Here is an 18,378-nt window from a genome sequence, read left to right as displayed (position 1 = left end):
AGTTCTCGAATTAAGGCAACCAGTGGAAGAAGGAAGAAAAGTTGAATAAATCATGAAGAAGTAGTATCCAGAAAAGGAATATAAATATGAGGTTGAGGTAAATATCCTAAAATGTAAATTAGAGGAAAAGGATAAAATTTTACGATTTTAAGATTGTACTAAGATTTTGGATGATATTCTTAGTACTAAAAGGTCTCCTGCCATCAAATCTGGTCTTGGTTTTCATGAAACTATTAAAGGTGAATCTAGCTCACAATTTGAAGCAAGGAACTCTAGTGCAAAATCTGAAATGCTCAACAAGGAGATAACAGGTCAACTACATCAACAACCAAGGAAAGAAAGAAAGTCTTCAAAGAAAATCATTTACTCCTAACTATGGAAGTGTTAATCGATTTTTTCCTCTGATGAATAATGTTGAATGTTTTATATGTCATAATTTTGGACATGTTGCAGCCAGATGCAAAAGTAGAATGGTTCAAACTAATAATAGTCACACAGAAAGATCATCAACTTCTAGGTACTTTAAGGGACATTGTTCTTGCAATATGTTTGGTCACAAAGTCATTGATTGCTATAGAAGGAATATGAAACATATAAGATGTTATGCTTGTAACAAGTTTGGGCATATAACAAAAGAATACAAGAGCAAATTTCGGCCAACATACCGAAAGGATCAAACATCATCACACTCCAAGGTATGGAAGAAGAACGATTTACAGTCAGAAAGATGTGGCATAACTCAGTATATAGACATAAAAGATTCGGAAGGAATTGAAAGTATGAAACTACAGTGTCCTAATTCTCATACGCAGTTATCATGAATGCAAGTCGCGTATATATGCGACTTGCAAGTTGCACAGTCGCTTATATGTTGGTTTGATGAAGAAGCAGTGGGACAAACTCAGAAAAGAGGGTTTGATATGGTTTAGTCAATTATCAATCAATTATCAATTATCTTTGTTGTTCTGATTGATGATGATTATAGTGTATTAATGATATGTAGAAGTGATTTTGAGCCTCATAAGTTGTTGATGACTTGATGTGTAACTAGCTGATGATGATGCCTTTATGATCCTTACTAATATATGCAATGATCAGATCTGATAGTGAACAATGTGCCCAGGTTCAGGGGGAGAATATGCTATTCTTTTAATAATTCATTGTTGGCATTATGTTTAGAAGTCTTTGGTACTTATGTTGTTGAAGTGTTTAAATGATACATCATGCTATGCTATAGTCATGAGTTTACTATGATGAAATCTCAGATGATACTTATATTGCTTGAGCCGCATAGTTGTTATTCAGATCAGATTTATGGATGATTGTGGATAACATTTTTGATGATGCATACAATACGTATGATATGTTGGTTACATGGTGATCTTCATAAGGACAAGGAGAAGTATAAAGCTTGAGGACACAACTTCGTTATTTGATGATGAGACTCATTTATTTTATGTTGTTGTCATCATGCCTTCAAAGAAGCATAAAGTTCATATGGTGCAGTTATGATGCATGATTCCAACAATTCTTGGCTCTCACATGGTTGAGGATTTTTGATGTTGATGGTATCAAGAAATCTTGACAAATGACTATGAGATGATGATTTGCTAGATAGATATTGCTATATCTTTGATGGATATACATTATGATGATTACTTTAGTTGCATATTGATAAATATTGTTGGTTGGCCAAGAGAATGGTGTTATTGCAGGTCTCATGAAGACATAGCTATTTGAAGACATGGATATTAGGAGACATGGCTTACTTAGTCACATAATGATGATGCCTTCTTACCTTTGGTTGATGGGTTTGATACTCACATATGTTGATGATTAATGCTTATCAGATGTGGGATGTTCCCTAATGATGATACATGGCTCATATATTGAGGGCTCTTGTGGAAATATCATGCGCTTTTTGGTGATGATGCTATGATCATAGATGATGAATATGGTGTTTTCACATAGATATGATATGATTTTTTGTTAAATTTCTTGGAGATATGGCATATGCTTAGTTGATTCATGGAAGGTTATGATAAGCCCCTTTCTAATAAGGAACCAGAGAAAGTTGATCTTGATGAGATCAAAAGGATGAGTTGATATCTATATGCAGCATATGTCATAGGTTGATGATATTTACATTGGGAACTGATGATGGACATAAACAGGTTGTTGGTCTAGATGTTGGTGACAGATGATTATGGAGCAAATCATATATGGTGTATGATAGTTCCTAATGACTATCATGGTCTTGTTTAGATATTTGGTGTTTGTTATAAATGATATACATGTATATCACTTGATGTAAAGGTCATATAAAGGCCCATAATATGTCTTTGTCTTTCATAGTCTTTTAATGAGTCCTTTTTGGTCATATGATGTAATTTTTACCTCCACTATGCATGGGAAGGATGATGTAATAGTTGCTATATTTTAGTCATCTATAAACAATTAGTATGTCCCCACTTGGTTGGGTAGATGAGTCAAATTTGGTATATGCCCTCTTGGTTGGGAGATCGATGTATGTATGAGTGATTGGTGATAGGAAGGTCATACTCACATAGTTGACTTATAGAGTCATGTTATTCTTTTAGAAAATATTTTAGTAGATTATGTGTGTGCTCAGGGGGAGCATGGACGGTATACTACATCTCAGCATGTAAAAAGGGGGATTTTAATCAGAGAATTCAGCATGTGCCTAGGGGGAGCATGATCAATGTTCATATTTAGTTGTTCAGGTATGAAAGTCTTCATTTTGGTCACCACTTTGCCCGTGATATCAAAGGGGGAGAATATCTTGGTACGCCCTTTGCCCTTGATGTCAAAGGAGGGGGAGTATTTTGGTGTTTCTTGTTATCTCTAAGAGTTTCTACAGCTTGCAGTAATCAACACCAACATGGTTGCCATCAAGTCCAAAAGGGGAGATTGTTGGCATTATTATGCATGTGTTGTGCTTGAGGGAAACCCACTTGTAGAAGAACAACTCACCTCTATATGGTAACTAGATGAGTCTAAGTAACTAGATGAATCTATAGGAGAGATATCAGTTGTGACAAAATGCATGGCAGTTGTGTTTACAGATGTGAAAAAATGCAGGGTAGTTCAAAGGAATCGTTTTAGAAATAATATGGAAAATCTCATTATAAAGGTTCATTCAGAGGGAACAAAGTAATGGTACAAAATAATAGGATGAAGGAACAAAGGACTATAGATAAGAATCAAGAAATTGAAGAAAGAGAATGGTTTAAGAAGTATACACCGGTTCAGCTTGTCCAAGTAGCATATACATGCGGGCTAAAGGAAAAGAAGAAGAGAATATGTATGCATGCACTTTCATAGAAGGAAAGGCACATATGGGATGGAAAATCAAGGTTTTGGTTTGAGGTATTGTTCTGAGGTTTTGGTTTGAGGTATTGTTCTGAGGTTTTGGTCTGAGGTATTGGTGCGAGGTTTTGGTGTGAGGTTTTTGGTCCGAGGTATTGGTCCGAGGTTTTGGTTCGAGATATTGGTCCCAAGTTTTTTGAACTGAGGTTTTGGTCTGAGGTTTTGATCCGAGGTATTGACAAAGGATCTAAGTATATAAGGAGGATAACATTAGAGGGCTAAGTGCACAAGTAATGAATATCTTATGAAGTGTTAGATCAAAAGAAAATATGCATGTTATGGGTTTCTGATGTTTTGCTTGATATAGACTAAGTATGCACCTGAGTGTTTGATCATGGATGAGATCTAATGATGAATCAAGATCATAATGACTTATCATTATGTGATCTCATAATGGATATGCTAGAACTGATTGCTAACACATATTTTATCCATTATATGAGATGATCTGGGTATGTCTAAAGTCTTGAATTATAGCGAAGTTATAAGTAAGTATTTGCAGATCTATACTCTAGTTTTCTTTCATGAAGGTGCGTATACACGCTAGTTCGGCTCTTCCAAGTAGCGTATGGAAAATAAATCTTGATGTTCAGGGATGATTTCTCTATCAGATCAATGTTGTTGTTTTATTGTTGTTTGTCAATGATGTCTTCATTAGATCTGAAAGTAAAGTTGATTGTATAAGGAGATTGAGTTTGGTTAATTGATTGATTGAGAAAGAAGGGTGATCCTTGTTGCTATCTATTTAGAACTCTGTAATATGATAGTAGATCTTCATAATGTCACTCATTGGTACAGTTTGTGGTTCAGAGGTTTTATGATTCAATATCTTTAGAGGTATATGCAGGTTGGGCTAAAGGAAGTAGCAAATACACGTAGGTTGGCTTCATTGAAGAGGCGTATACATTCTAACACATGACTTTTGAGGTTACAGTTGGTTCTACTTGAAATGTAGTGTTCTAGGTTCAGATTTGTGTACTGGTTACAGTGATTTGTCTGTTCTAGTTGATTTGTTGAATTTGATTAAGTTTGAATGAATGTTTGATTCAGTTGTGTAAGGTGGTTGTAGTTCCCTTCCAATAGAAGCTGGAGAATGAGAGAAGGTTGTAGCCTTCTGTAGGTGGGTGTCTGCGTACTGGTATGAGTATGCACTAGCACAATATTGTATACAGATTATTCTTTATATTAAAAGAAAACAACGACAACATCATCAGGTGGTTTTTCTCTCGCATTGGGTTTCCACCTTAAATCTTGGTGTTCATGTGTGTTGCTTATGTGTGATGGTTTATTCTATTATTACTGCACATGGTTACTGTTTAATGTTTAATAAAGTACTGATGCACTGATTAAAGATCAACATATGATGAATTAACTGAATCATAAGTTCACTGGATATACGTTGGTTTCCTTAAGAACAGTTGCGTGCACACGCGAGTTCCCTTCACTGAAGTAGCATATATAAATATGATTATGGAAATGAAAAAGTTATTGATTTGTAAATATTGATTCACCCCCCCCCCCTCGTCTCAATATTATTTCCAACAATTGGTATCAGAGTAGGTCCTTTGGCAGAAGCTTGATCAGTGGAAGGAGATTCGTAGTAACAATGGGAAAGAAGCAAAAGAAGAAAACACCTCAAAAGAAGAAGACATCTCAAAGCAACTGTGACAGTGAGAGAGACGATTGGCCATTGTGTGGAAGCAACTCTTCGAATTTAGATTGACCTCAGAATGATGATGAACAAGCAAAAGAATTATCAGGTTTGAAATTGTTGTCCTCTAGTAATACATTTCTCTATTCATTTGAACATAATGAATGTGACGACGAAACAACTAAATTTGATCTTATGGGTGAAAGAGAAACAAATCAAATAGAGGCAGAATTGAAATAACTCACAGACACAATTAGAGATCAAAAAGATCTAATTGATAAAAAAGAATGTGCCTACAAAGAAGAAGTTTTCAGATTAAAAGCTCAGTTGGAGGAGGGAAAAAAAGTAAGGAATCAATAGAAAGAAAAGGAGGATCAATGTCAAATGCTACAGGGTGAAGTGACATCATTAAGAAATGAAGTGAATGAAAAGGACACAACATCAAAGGAACTTATAGAAATAACTAGCTACTATGAAGGTCTTCAAGCTATGGTCATTTCTCTAAAAGAGGATCTCAAATATTCAAATAAGCATAATGAAGAACTATGAAGAACAAGAAAGGTCTCGAATTAAGGCAAGAAGTGGAAGAAGGAAGAAAGGATGAAGAAATCATGAAGAAGCAGTGTCTTGAAAAGGAAGAGAAATATGAGGTAGAGGTAAATATCCTAAAAGCTAAATTAGAAGAAAAGGATAAACTTTTATGATTTCCAGATAGTACTAAGATTTTGGATGATATTATTAGTAGTCAAAGGTCTCCTGCCATAAAATCTGGTCTTGGTTTTCATGAAACTATTAAAGGTTAATCTAGCTCACAAACTGAAGCAAGGAACTCTAGTGCAAAATCTGAAATGCTCAACAAGGAGATAAGAGGTCCACCCCATCAACAACCAAGGAAAGAAAGCCTTCAAAGAAAATCATTTACTCCTAACTATGGAAGTGTTAATCAATTATTTCCTTTGATGAATAATGTTGAATTTTTTATATGTCATACTTTTGGACATGTTGTAGATAGATGAAGAAGTAGAATGGTTCAAGATAATAACAGTCACACAGAAAGATCATCAACTTCTAGGTACTTTAAGGGATATTGTTTTTCTTGCAATATGTTTGGTCACAAAGTCGTTGATTTCTATATATGAAATATGAAACATATAAGATGTTATGCTTGTAACAAGTTTGGCCATATAGCAAAAGAATAAACAAGAAAATTTTGGCCAACATACCAAACGGAACAAATATCCTCACACTCCAAGGTATGGAAGAAGAAGGAGTTACAGTCAGAAAGATGTGTCATAGCTCAATATATAGACAAAACAGATTCAGAAGGAAGTAAAAGTATGAAATTTCAGTGTCTTAATTCTCATACGCAGTTATCATGGAGACAAGTCGCGTATATACGCGAGTTAGAGGATACATAGTCGCGTATATGTTGGTTTGATGAAGAAGAAGTGGGAAAAACTCATGAAAAAGGGTTTGATATGGTTCATTCAATAATCAATCAATTATCAATTATCTTTCATGTTCTAATTGATGATGATTATAGTCTGTTGATGATATGTAGAAGTGATTTTGACCCTCATAAGTTGTTGATGACTTGATGTATAACTAGTTGGTGATGAGGCCTTGACGATCCTTACTAATATATGCAATGATCAGATCTGATAGTGAATAGTTGGCACAGGTTCAGGGGGAGAATATGTTATGCTTCTAATAATGTATTATTGGCATTACGTTTAGAAGTATTTGGTACTTATGTTGTTGAAGTGTTTAAATGATACAACATGCTTGATGCAGTCATGAGTTGCCTATGATGAAATCTCAAATGATACTTATATTGCTTGAGCCACATACTTGTTATTCATATCAGATTTATTGATGATTGTGGATAACCATTTTGATGATGCATACAGTACATATGATATCTTGCTTACATGTTGATCTTCATAAAGACAAGGAGAAGCACAAAGCTTGAGTACACAACTTCATTATTTGATATTGAGACACTCATTTCTTTTATATTGTTGTCATCATGCCTTCAAAGATGCATAAAGTTCATATGGTGCAGTTATGATGCAGGATTCCTATAGTTCTTGGCTCTCACATGGTTGAGGATTGTTGATGTTGATGGTATCAAGAAAGCTTGTCAAATGACTATGAGCTCATGGTTTGCTAGATACATATTGCTATCTCTTTAATGGATATACATTATGATGATTACTTAAGTTGCATGTTCATAAATATTGGTTGTTGGCCAAGAGAATGGTGTTATTACAGGTCTCATGAAGACATAGCTATTTGAAGACATGGATATTCAAAGACATGGCTTACTTAGTCACATAATGATGATGCCTTCTTACTTTATGATGATAGGTTTGATACTCACATATGCTCATTAATGCTTATCAGATGTGGGATGTTCTGTAGTGATGATATATGGTTGATATATTAAGGGTTGTTGTGGAAATATCATGAAGTTCTTGATGATGATGTTATGATCATAGATGATGACTATGGTGTTTTCACATACATATGATATGATTTTCTGTTACTGCTTGGAGATATTACATATGCTTAGTTAATTCATGGAAGGTTATGATAAGGCCCTTTCTACTAAGGAAACGAAGCAAGTTTATCTCGATGAGATCAAGAGGATGAGTTGATAACTATATGTGGCATACATTGTCATAGGTTGATGATATTTACATTGGGAACGGTTGATGGACATTAAAAGGTTATTGGTCTGGATGTTGGTGATAGATGCTTATGGAGCAGATCATATATGGTGTATGATAGTTGCTAATGACTATCATGGTGTTGTTTAGATCTTTGGTATTTGTTATAAATTTCATGTATATCACTTGATGTAAAGGTCATGTAAAGGCCCATAATATGTTTATGTCTGTCATAGTCTTTTAATGAGTCCTTTTTTATCATATGATGTATTTTGTACCCCCACTATGCATGGGAAGGATGATGTAATAATTCTTATATTTCAGTCATGTATAAATAATTGGTATTCCCCCACTTGGTTGGGTAGATAAGTCAAATTTGGTATATCCCTACTTGGTTGGGAGATTGATGCATGTATGACTCATTGGTGATAGGAAAGTCATAAACACATAGTTGAGTTATAGAGTCATGTTATTCTCTTAGAAAATATTTTTTCAGACTCTGCATGTGCTCAGCGGGAGCATGGACGATATAGTGCATCTCAGCATGTACAAAGGGGGATTTTAATCAGAGAATTTAGCATGTTCCTAGGGGGAGCATGGTCAATGTTCATATTTAGCTATTCAGATATGAAAGCCTTCATTTTGGTCACCCCCTTTCCCTTGATATCGAAGGGGGAGAATATCTTGGTCTGCCCTTTGCCCTTGATTTCAAAGGGGAAGAGTATTTTGGTGTTGCTTGTTATCTCTAACATTTTCTACATCTTGTAGTAATCAACACCAACATGGTTGCCATCAAGTCCAAAGGGGGAGATCATTGGCATTATGATGCATGTGTTGTACTTGATGACAACCCACTTGTAGCAGAATAACTCACTTGTATATGTTGGGTTGTGTTATATCCTTTTCACAACTAACCTACCTAGTTTACCAGGGAGTTAGAGGGGGGGGGGGGGGCTAACCCCCCCTTCGTTCTGCCAATTGTGTAGCGGGGGGGTCACAGGGGGTGGGCGACAACCCCCCTTGTCCGAGGGGTTTGAGGGGGGTGGGTAGCCCCCCTCTACGGGGTCTGAGGCAGCGCCCCGGGGAAATGTTTTTCGGACACTATATTAGGTTGGGCAGACCTACCTATGGTTTTGTGCATGGTTTTCACACATGGTTTTGGATGCGATGGTTTTCGATCTATGGTTTTGGATGCAATGATTTTCAGTCCATGGTATTGGATATTTCGACATGTATAAATATGTATTGTACCACTGAAAGGAACATAATGAAAAATCAAGCTGGTAGTCCCGATTTTGGGATCCAGGGGAAAATCTCTATGTATATGTGTTTTATGTGTCATGATCTCACATTGTTTATTTTCTATGTTCTAGAATTCGTATGCTGGTAATTTCTATACGGGGTTAAAACCTATAGTGTATGGTAACTAGATGAATCTACGTAACTAGATGAATCTATAGGAGAGTTATTAGATATGACAGAATGCATGCTAGTTGTGTTTACAGATGTGACGAAATGCAGGACAGTTCAAAGGAACCATTTCAGAAGTAATATGAAAAATCACATTATAATCGGTCTATTCAGAAGGAACAAAGTAATGGTACAAAAGAATAGGATGGAGAAACAAAGGACTACATATCAGAATCAAGAAATTGAAGAAAGAGAATGGTTTAAGAAGTATACGCTTGTTCACCTTGTCCAGGTAGTGTATACACATGGGCTCACAGAACAGAAGAAATGTATACGTATGCACACACTTATACATCGTACATCCCAATCAGATAAACAATCTGAATCACTTGGTCACAAAATCCCACTAAACGGGAAATATGTTTAGTTTCAACAAAATCTAGAAGCATTTTAGAAATTTCTCCAATAACTTGTGCTATGGGTTTGATTGGAGGAATGGAAATGTGGTCAATCTGAACGAAAACAAAAAGCTTTTTCTACTTTTATCCAGAAACTTGCGTACTGTATCTGATCGGAAAGGGTGGAAGTGTGGTCAGCCTAAATATATGAACAAGGATTTTATAATATTTTCCAATAAAGCAGTATGGTTTGGACTGATAGGTTTATGTGGATCCACCAATGCCGTTGCAATGATGGAAGTGTGCAAAAGGAATTTTTTATGCATTTGCTTTTGTGATACAATTTCATTGAAATTGTGAAATTTTGTTGGTTTTTATTTAAAATGTGTTTTTAGATATTTAAATAAATTTCAATAGTTTAAAAATGTTAAAAGAAGTTTTATATGAGGTTTTGTTGACTTTTGATATTTTTTTAATTGCCACATTGATTTTTAAGGGAATATGTTTAGCATATGCTTAGTCTCAATGCTTATGTTGTTGTAGTGTATTCAAGAGTGAGTTGTTTTTAGTGCGATTTTTTGGAAGTTTTCCCAGTGGATTTTCTGATCTAATTTCTCTAAAATCCCGCAAGAATTTATTGAAATCACAAGTTTGATAGGTAACCCCTGCACAATGGAAGTGCCATAGGGTTTTTGAGTGTTCTGAATCCATTTATACAGTCAAAAAATCAGTTTAAATAACACAACTCAAGATTTCACCTCAATTTTTTTTTTTGTCGGAGCACCAAAAAGTCCAAAAGGTCGCACTAAAGACAACTCCATTAAACAGTTTATTAAGTTGCATTGAATTTTAATAAATTTATAAAATTAGATTCATGCCACATGGCTGCTCATGCACCAATTTCCTAGGGATTTGAGATTATTCCAATTCTAATAAACTCCTCCATGATAAGCTTCTCATTATTATTTATAACATTCATTTATATATAAGCAAATTTTATTTAGTAAAATGGTCTATTATTTTTAATTCGTGTCACCCACCCAGGAATTTTCTAGAGATTCGAGGTTATTGTAATTTTAATAAGTTCCCCCATAATAAATTCTTCATTATTATTTATAATATTTATTGATAATTCATTTTTTCCTAAATTAAAATTGACCAATAACTTTTTTATACAAGATTAATCATATAAATATGTGCATTAGTAAAACATTCTTCATGTTTTTTTTTTTCTCGTTAAGACTATGCTATTCTATTATGTACATAAACAGGAAAACAGTTACAGTCATGCGGTCATATCGCCAGAGGCCAAGGATGGCCTTCGGGACTGATAGTGATCAGAAAAAACCTCCCACACCTGTGCCCCAGCATCAGAGAAAACCTCACCCACGCAGGGGCCTTAACACATAGACAAGTCACCCACGCAGGGGCATCACCACTGAGACTAATCACCCGTGCAGGGGTGTCACCACTGAGACCAACCACCCACGCAGGGGCGCCACCACTGAGACCAGTCACCCACACAGGGGCATTAAACCGTTGAGGAGCAGTAAAAACGAAAATTGACATCCCACGCAGGGGCACAAAAAAGGAAAAGACGACTATCATAAGGAGCCCTTGCATGGGCATTGACAAACATTGAACATGAAAATTCACAAACCAAACAGAAACAACCACATTATACCGAGGGCCTTTGTAGCACGCGAAGCAAAACTTAAGAGAACCTGAGCAGCATTTGAAGGGGAGAACCGGAACGAACGGGCTACTATTCCTCCGGTTCCTCCTCGATGATACAGCACATACCTTCCGGGAGAGGATCCCATGCTGCTTTGTCCATCTCTGGTGGAGGAGCTACTTGAGTCGAAGGTGGAATGTCAGCATGTTCTGGGCGAACCTCTGGCAAACCTTCAGCGTCCCCAGAGCTTCCAGCTTGGTGCAGCTTTGTGCTGGGTTGTTCCTCGCCCTCCTCCTTCGGTTCTTCAAGAAACAGGACCGAGACATGGGCGTTGATGCGAGAATTGCCCTGGGAATTGCTAAAGGAGAAGACTGTCGTTCCAAACGCAGGTAGCGGAGCCGAATCCGGATCTGGATTGCTGGAGTCCAGGGAGTGGCTCGCCTGGATGGGGTTAGCCTCTGCAACTTGGTGGCATAGACACCTACAGCAGTGGGAAGGGGGAATTGCCACTGAGGGGCGAGAGGACCCGCCTCTGCTGGTGCCTCGATGGCTAAGGAGGCGCTGTCGGGGCCTGACCATGTTTCCACTCATTGCAGGAGAACGAAACAGAGCAGGATAAGAGGAGTCAGAGAAATTGAGACCTGAAACCACGCTCTCAGACCTGAAACCACTGTCAATTGCCAAAGGGGCGACGTGAGCATCAGCCCTGTGAGTCGTCGACCATAAACCCACTCCCGAAATCTGAATTCGACCCAACACATAACATTCCAAGGCCTCACCATTCTTATGCTCCTCTGCTCTTCCTCGAATTCCACAAGCCATAACTGCACTCTGAATGCGAGATCGAAACCCGGACAGAGCAATGAATTGTCGTCCCTTACCGCCCCTGCACCCACGCTTGAGCTCCATGGCGGCGGATCGCAGTAAATGCGAGACTTATACTTAGGGCTGCCCATGGTGACCATGTGGCATCGCCTTCTCCGCTATCGTGTCACCCGCATCCGGGGAGGCAACATCGCCTTGGACCAGCCTATCAAAGTCCTGAGCCTGGGCATTGTCTGTTATAATGGTCGATGTTCCTGTGAGGAGATTATGATCCTTATCTGCTCCTATGTTAGCTAAGAGGTCAGCGACCTTGTTTCCTTCTCTTTTTGTGTGGCTGAAGGTGATGGCCCTGTTGCTGCGGAGAGCTTGTTCAATGGCTTCTAGTCTGGCTGCAAGTCTCCAGCTGTTTGTGATTTTTTTCGCTTGTGAACCATTCTGCAGTCTCTTAGCCATGTTTATCAGTATCTGGGAGTCTCCTTCCACGATCAAGGGTTGAAGATTGAGGTTCCAGGCGAGAAGGAGTCCTTGCCATAGTCCTTCAATCTCCGCCGAGTTGTTGGTGTCCCAACCCAAGGATCCGAAGTATATCTGCAGGGGATTGCCTTCGTGATTCCTAAGGATTCCTCCAAAACCTGCCATTCCAGGGTTACCTTTGGAAGCCCCGTCAAAGTTGAGCTTATAAGAGTGTTTAGGAGGGGCGATCCAAGAGCCTCTGATTGTACTGCTGCTTGTGGTGGTGCTATTCTTGTGTTGGATCTGAGGAAGGAGCAATTGCCAGTTGCTTAGAATGCCTTTTTCGACATCAAGGGATGGAAGATCTTCCGGGGTCCAAGAGTGGAGCAGTAGCGTCTCATTGAGGTTCCCACATAGTCTGGTCCATATGTCTTCAATCCTTGAGCTTTGATTTTTGAATATACGTTTATTCCTTTCCTTCCATATCCCCCATAAGATGAGTCCAGGGAGCAGGTTCCACAAGCAGTTGAGAAGCTCGCTCTTGTAGGGATTCTGCTGCCAATGTCTTAGGGAGTCGGTTATATCGTTCTTTGTTCTGCATCTTTTTTGACATCTGAAGCTAGCCTTTTCCCATAGCAGATTGGCTAGGGGGCAGGAGTCCAAGAGGTGTTGGAGCATTTCCTCATTTTGATTGCAATTGGGACACATCGATGGACCATGAAAATTTCTTCTTCTTAGTTTGTCCCAAGTGAGGATTCGTTTGTGACTAACCAGCCATAGGAAGTAAGAGATTTTGGGCCAGGAACCAAGACCCCATATTTTGCTCCAGATTGGATCAGAGGGGTTATTGCTGTTGCAGACTATCTTGTAGGCTTCTGAAGTGGAAAAGTCACCTTTTGGTCGGTATCCCCATCTTAGGATGTCATTGCCTTCGTCGTGTCTGATTCTTCTTTTTCCAAGCTCCTTCTCCAATTCCCCTATGTCCTGTAGGTTTGTGAAGTTGATTAACTGATTACCCTGTTTCCATTTCCTGAATCCGTGCTCCGTTTCCTGCATCCAGAAGTGATGGATCTTTTCTTGTTGCTGCTCCAGCCTTACAAGATCCAAAGGAGAATGAAGAATGTGGGTAAGCTTTGGCAGCTGATTCCATGCATCTGTCCAAAATCTAGCCGTTTTGCCATCCCTGACCTCCCAAAAACTGTGCTGCTGTATTAGCTGGAAGTGCTGTTTGGCCGCGTTCCAAATTAGCGATCCTTTTTCCGTGGGTGTGAACCGGATGAGCTCCTCCTGAGGTCGATTATTAGCATATTTAGCTGTCCAAATTTTTGCCCAGGGTTTTTCTGGATTAGTAATCCATTGCCACCATATTTTGGCACTCATGATTGAATTACTATGTTCCGGATCTCTCAGACCAATACCTCCTCTATCTTTTGGTTGACAAACTGTGGGCCATTTGACTAACGCCCATTTGCGGTTAGTTGCCGAACCGCCCCATAGAAAGCTGCGCTGAATATTCCTGATACGTTTTAAGACCCATTTGGGTGCAGCAAGGATTGAGAAAAGGTACAGGGGTATTGCCTGAAGAACTGACTTAATGAGCACAACCCGGCTGGCCAGGTTGAGAGATCTGTGCGTCCAAAGGTTGAGACGAGACTCAAGCTTCTCAATGAGTGTACGCCAAGAGGAGTGCTTTATAGCAGAGGCAGTGAGGGGGGCTCCTAGGTATTTAGAGGGAAGGGAGGCCGTGGGAAAGCCAAGGATTCGGTTAACAGCCGATTTAATAGGAGGAGGCGTGTGAAAGAAAAATATCTGCGATTTGGTACAGTTAACATCAGTGCCAGACGCTTCAGCAAAGTCATTGAGCAGGGATTTGAGGCATGCGGCTTCCTGGACTGAGGGATATCCAAACAGCATGGTATCATCAACAAACTGCTGATGAGAAGTGGCAGGGGTGTTGTGAACAGAAAGACCTTTGAGGAGGCCGGATTGGAGAGCTTGCTTAATGTGACGGCCAAGCCCTTCTGCCATTAGAACAAAGAGGAAGGGGGATAGGGGATCCCCTTGCCTAATTCCTCTTGATGGCTTGAAGGGTCGGGAAGGGATTCCATTCACCAGGATGGAGAATTGAGTGGAATTAATTAAGTTCATGATCCAGCGAATCCACATAGTGCTAAAACCAAAAGCCTTAAGCATTTGCTGAATGAAAGTCCAGCTGAGTTTATCAAAAGCCTTAGAAAGATCTAGCTTAAGAAGCATACCTGCCTGTTTTGATTGTTTGAGGGAGTGTATAATCTCATGCGTGAGGAGAATACCGTCCATGATCTGTCTTCCTTCCACGTAACCCGACTGTTCCGGAGATATGAGCAACGGGAGCAGTGGCTTCAGCCGGTTAGCCACCACTTTAGATATGACTTTGTAAATGACATTACAAAGTGCAATCGGCCTGAATTTGTCGGGAGTAATTGAGTCCTCCTCTTTGGGGATAAGGGAAATGAAGGTGGTATTGAGAGATGGCAGCAGCCAGTGGAGAGCTCTCGATTCTTCAACGATTTGCCAGACTTCCTGTTTTATCAACTCCCAGAAGGTGTGAAAGAACGTGGTGGTAAATCCATCCGGTCCGGGGGCTTTTCCTTCCTTAAGCTGGGACATTGCCTCATCCACCTCTTGAGGCTGAATCGGTCGGAGGAGAAGCTCATTGTGTTCCTCCGTAATGATCCTTGGCACATTGTTGGTGATTCTTTCAATTGCCTGACGTCTGTCTCCCACCGGCTCTTGAAGGATCTGGTTGAAGTGATTGCGAAATTCTTCCTCGATTTCCTCATGCGTTTCTACTTTCACCCCTCCTTGCTTTTGGATAAACGGAATGCTATTGTGCATTCTTCTTTGAATGGTGGTTCTGTGGAAGAATTTGGTGTTGCGTTCTCCCTCCTTCAACCATCTTATTCTGGATTTTTGCTTCCAGTAGACTTCCTCCTGCTTCTGCCTTTCCTCGATCTGTCTGTGGATGCGTCGTTCCTGTTCCAAGGTCCCTTCAGTGTGTCCCTCTGTGGATATTCTTTGTTGGAGATCCATCAGTTCCCGATTGAGATCTTGCTTCGCTTTGAAAATATCTCCAAAGGTTTCTCTGTTCCAGCGTTTTAGGTGGTTTTTAAGGAACCGGAGCTTCTGTTGGAATTGATACATCTTTGACCCGTCTGGGGGAATAAAAGATGTCCATGTGGTTTTGACAAAGTCTTTGAACTCAGGGTGCGTGAACCAGAATCCTTCGAAGCGGAAGGGTCTTCGAGTCTGATCGCCAGGTCGTTGCCATTGGAGGACTATCGGCCAATGGTCCGAGCCGGTATGCGGAAGAATTGCAGCTGTGATGTCACCTCCAAGGTGGATCGCATTATCTGAGATGAGGAAGCGGTCTAGTTTGGATGCGATTTGGTGTTTTCCCGCTCTGCGATTGCTCCATGTGAAGGTTCCGTTGCAAAAAGGCAAGTCTATGAGGGAGGCGTTTTGAATGAAGTCCTTGAAATGGTTGTCTTCTTGTTCCATTCTGTATCTCCCCCCAATCTTCTCCTCTAGCTTGGTGATCATGTTAAAATCCCCTCCGATGATCCAGAGTGGGTGCCTCCTGTTATTGTTCAATGCCTCTATGGTGTCTAGAAGCGCTATTTTGCTCCCTGTGTCCTGCGGGAAATAAACATTTGAGAGATTTCCATGGACGTCCGTACCCAAAATGTGGAAGGCTGCCTGGATTAGGTGATGAGAAGCGTGGAAATCTGTGAGATTCAACGCTTGAGTGTTCCATGCAATGGCCAACCCCCCTGACGCTCCAGATGCATCGACTGCTACTGAACGACAACCTGGCCAAGCTTTTGTGAGAATGCTACCTAATGTAGATCCATTACATTTGGTTTCCTGGAGTAAGCATATTTGCGGCTTTTCCATTTTAATCATGTTTTTTAACATTCTAAGTTTCCCTGGGCTGTTGAGCCCTCTTAAGTTCCATGATACCAGCTTCATGGTTCAACTATTGGCAGAGGGTTTATAGTACTTTGTCAATTTCGCATACCTGCCTGAGTCTACCAGGAGTTTCCCAATCTCGATCGTTCTCTGTAGATCTGTTCTTCATCCTCTCTTTTTGGTTTCTTTTGGGGGGTGGCTTCCATCCCACTGGCTTCCTGGTTGAATCCCTAGTTGCTGCTGCTGGTAAGCTCTCGAGATAACCACCTCCAGCTTGTTGAGTTGGGTTTCAGATATGCTATCATATGCTTTCGTTTTGCATGCTAGTTCCAGTTCCAGAATGTCTAGGCCATGCAGGTCTATGCTTTCTGGTTCTTCTTCCATCTGTTGCACCTGATTGCCTTCTGCCCCATTTATCCCTGAGCTAGAGGGAGGGTCTAGCTTTCCATCAATTTCCATATCCTTTTCTTTCTCTGTCGGTTCTTTCCTATCTCCTGAGGGGATATCATGGAAGATTATGGGGGTGTGGCGTTTGGGGGAGGAAGCTGGGGGAGGGGGGGGGAGGATGAGGGATGGGAAGGGTTAGACTCAGAGATAGGGGGAAGATCATCAGAGGATTGAGCCAGGATTTCGAAACTGTTCTTAGAAGCTTGGCCAAAAGTGTTGTTTTGCTGGGTCTTGAGCCCATTGGAAGGTTTCTTGTGTGCACGTCTACGGCTTGGGGCTTTGGTGAAGCCATCTTGGGAAGCAGAAACTAAAGGATCAGGTGAGGTGGCTTTGGTGTTCAGGGGACAGTCACGGAAAAGATGCCCAAGAGCATGGCATCTTCTGCACCGGAAGGGTACATGCTCATAGTCCAAGGGTTGAGTCCACTCTTCGTCACGGTGGGAGAGACTTACCGATTCTGGTAATGCTTCATTCAGTCGCATGAAGACGCAGATGCGAGCGTAGGAAATGAATCTGCGCAACTTGGTCTCTTCTGCAGTCCTGATGTACTCCCCTAGCCCATTTCCTATTTTCTTGAGTACGTCCTCGTCCCAGTATTCATCTGGAAGACCATACATTCTGATCCACACTGGCGCCCATGTGAGATCTTCCTTATCCGGATTGAATCTCGGTATCCAATCTCTCATATACAAGCCCGCAGCGTTGAAGAAGTGTGGCCCTGTTCCCAGTACCCTGAGTTTGTCCTCAATACAGTAGAAAATAACTGTGAAGAAGCCCTTTGGCCCTAGCTGCAAGGTGACGTCTCCTTTTGGCTTCCATTTCGCTGCGATCCATCCGTATAAGGCTCTTTCTGTGGGCCAGAACCCTATAAACTTCCCAATAATGGCGTGATCCCTCATGAACTCGATTCGAGCATCTATCTTGTCTCCAGGTAGCTCTATTCGTGGCCTTTCTGTGGCTATTGGCTTGCATGTTGTTGAGGATACTTTCGGTGTTTCCTCCTGATTTTTCCCTCTGTCTTGAGTGCCGCTGGCTGGGTCCTTTCGTCCTCCTGTCTTCTCGTTTCCTTGCTGCTGCCTGTTCCCATTGTTCAAGATCTCCATGTCAACCGATCCAAATAGGAACGCCTGCTCCGGATCATGCTGCATTGGGGAGGGCTCTGACGCCCCCCCAATAAAATTAATCAAAAACCATACTTGAAAAGGGGTCGAAATATACAATAAAAAGAAACTCCAAATATTTTAATCATGGGGTTTTTAAATCTATTTTTTCATTTCTAAACCATATATTATATATACATAATTGTGATTGACACATCTTACATAATATAAGCATTGAAATATTTTATTTATGAACCTTGTCCAAGTTAATTATTTTGTTGTTATTACTATATTTTTAAATAGATTTCAATATTACTTAATTTTATATATTAAAATAATTTATATTGTATTATTATTATTATTATTAACATATTAATATTATAGTAATATATAAATAAATTGAATA

Source organism: Pinus tabuliformis, chromosome 4_2 (assembly GCF_031772625.1).
Source record: "Pinus tabuliformis cultivar Carrire ecotype Pingquan chromosome 4_2, CPIR1, whole genome shotgun sequence".
Lineage (NCBI taxonomy): Eukaryota > Viridiplantae > Streptophyta > Pinopsida > Pinales > Pinaceae > Pinus > Pinus tabuliformis.
This window is presented reverse-complemented; position numbering follows the sequence as displayed.